Genomic DNA, 3,066 nt, shown 5'->3' with positions numbered 1-3,066 from the left:
GACCAAAGTGGCACTAGGCCCAAAGTATTTGGATGGTTAATAAAGAAAATTAGATGACATTTGAAGGGCATTTGTGTCTTTTTCAAATGCCACTTAACGACTGGTTCACAACTAGTTAACAGTAGGTACTAGATTGTCATGTTTTGAAAGTTCGGGTATTGAATTGTCACATTTTAAACTTTGGGAACCAAAGTGGCACTAGGCCCAAAGTATACGATACTAATTGGGAATTTCCCATTATATTAAAATATAATATATATGTATATATAATGACTAAAGCCAACCAGAAATACTAGAAAACTAATCTGTTGGTGGGTTTCATCAGTTTGATATTAAAATTAATTATTATTATTTTTATATTATAAAAAATAATTAAAAATAATATAAAAATACAAATAATTATTAATTATTTAAAAATTAAAAAATATAAAACAGTTATATACTTTTATTTGTTTCTATTATTTAACTTTTACTTAACAAATCCTGACCCATATTGCATCACTTAACAAATCCTCACCCATATTGCATCAAATAATCCTTGGTAAGGTGTCATGTGATGATAAAAATAGAGAGAGAGCACCAGTTAACCCGCAAGTCAATACATCAGAACTCCATGTCAATGGTAATGTGGAAATTAGATATCATTATTTATTTATTTATTTTCCTTTTTCTGTTGAGGGTTGATGATGAAAAGAGATGAATTTGAATCTGCTAGAAACAACATTGTAACACGGGCTAGTAACACCCATCAGAAGTAAATACGTCAATTGCTCCCTGGGTAATGAGAGGCGATGATGAGCTGGGCCCGGGCTGATTTTAGCATCTCATTTTAATATCAAAAATCTATGATGTGGGGAAACCATGGAATCGGAATTATGATAGCAGTTGACTGGTTAGAAAATTTTCAGATATCATATCTTTCTTATATCATATCATATCTTCATATGAGGGGACTTTAATAGGAATGTGATTGTTGTCGTGTTTATTTTTTATTAGGTATACTCTCAATGCATAAAAAGGGATATAATATCTTAGTCATGATGATTCAACCTTTTTGTTGGTTCATAAGATCAGCAATTTTAGAGCATCCCTTCAAATTTTATTCCAATTAAACGGAGTGTTTTTTGATAGGAAAAACTTAGGGGCTACACAAGACAGGGGTAGCCCTTCCTCAGGAATAAAAAAACAAATCTAACTGAGATTCTTTGGGATTGAACCTAAATTAGTTGGACGATAGGATGGGGCATTGCATGCTAGTCAATCAGCCGCCTGGTTTGATTTACGAAATGTATGCCGGAAAAAAATGTTTGAATTAAACTCGGATTTGAGGAAGAGACACTCATTGATGATGCTTTTCAATCTCCATGGGGGCTTAACTCTTTTCTTGAGACAGTCAACCACGAGCTTCGAGTCTCCTTCAATAATGATAGGGGAATCCTTAAAATTCAAAGCAATGTTGATGGCCTCCCAAGCAGCCCAGGCCTTAGCTTGATTAATTGAAGAGACCCTAATACAATAGGCTTTGAGGTTCAGAATAAAACCCATATGGTCCCTAGCAATGCACCCTATGGAGCACCAACCATCCGAACTACAGGATGCATCAAAATTTTGTTGAAAGAAAAAGAAAACTAATTATGAAGTAATTGACTTCAAGATCAGTTCAATGGATTACTTAAAACATAGGTGGTACTGTCGCCGTAGCACAATAACTCACTTAAAACAAGAAAATTTTTTTCTTGTTTGTTTATTACAAACAAGAAAAAAGGAAAAAATGTTTAGGTTCCCTAAGTTATTTATTCGGGTAAGTACATTTATTCCTGTTGTTTTATTTTTCAAATAAATAAGATAACGACCATTTTAGCTATAAAAAATCATTATTAAAAGGAAAATTTTGCCCCATTCAAGTTTTAGCAACTTTCCCCCCAAAGTGGAAAAGTTATTTATCCACTTAGGAGATGGGTATACTTAAGGAAAATAAAATTTTCATAGACCCCCCATAAATCTGAAAAAAGAACATAGGTATCTTGGTCGATGAGAACCAAAATCCCATTGACCAATTCCTACACTGGAGTAGCCTACTAAGGATTCTTAAACCAGTAAAATCAGGAAGTGAAGACTCTCCTAATCCCTCCAATAGTGACAATGTTCCCTCCTCTTTGTGGGGGGCTATAGTCACCACCACCTCATCCTCATCTTCAACATCCAAGTCCTCCAGCAATTGCATACACATATTTAGCTTATTTACACTAATATTAAATATGGGTGGGTTTAGGTTAGGGTGACTTTTGACAATTTAAAAATGATTGATGATGGGTCATGGTGGGTTGGTGGGTCAATATGGATGGATTAGTATTCAACCCTTACCCAACCCAACTCACCCATTTACCACCCCTAACCAATATATGATGGACAAGTTTCTAACTTGTTGTTTAGGAGTTTTGCTAGAATATACTAGGGTGTAGTTGAGATCAACCAACATCAGCGGTTGGTGTTTGGCATTGCGAATCTCATCATAAAGAGGTGAGTTTGGGTTGGCATAAATGGTCAGCATTTACATGTCTGTAAGAAAGTCCTAGTTCTAGAAGGGCAAGGTGAAGGTTAGATCGTTAATTAACTATTGGGTTTCTAGGACCCACTCAGGTGTTGGGTTGGTTGCCTTGGTCAACATGTAAGTGACTTAAGAAAGAAAAATAAAAAGACAAATACAGTTGTGAGACTCTTGATATTCTCTCATTAGTGAGAAAGAGACAAATTATCTTGTCTTGGTTCATATTAGTGGATGGTGGGACCCACTCTCCACTATCTCTTATCTTTGTCCTCAAGCCTAATTTTGTGTTAGAGTAAAAGGTCTCTTGGACCGCTAGAGAGTTGCGTTGGTATTCCTCTTTTGTAAGAAAAGAGAAGAACGAGATATTCAATCTTCTTGCTAAGTGAACAAGAGCACTTCAATCAAACGGTTTTGGTTGCTACCTTACACTTATTCTATCAAGCATTTGATGGGTTTCTTGGCTCTTCAATAGTGGTTTTGGAAAGGGCTTGGGCAGCTTTGTTCAGTGAGATCTTTGT

This window comes from Nelumbo nucifera, chromosome 1 (genome assembly GCF_055504915.1).
Source record: "Nelumbo nucifera cultivar China Antique chromosome 1, China Antique-T2T, whole genome shotgun sequence".
In the NCBI taxonomy this organism is placed as follows: Eukaryota; Viridiplantae; Streptophyta; class Magnoliopsida; order Proteales; family Nelumbonaceae; genus Nelumbo; species Nelumbo nucifera.
This window is presented reverse-complemented; position numbering follows the sequence as displayed.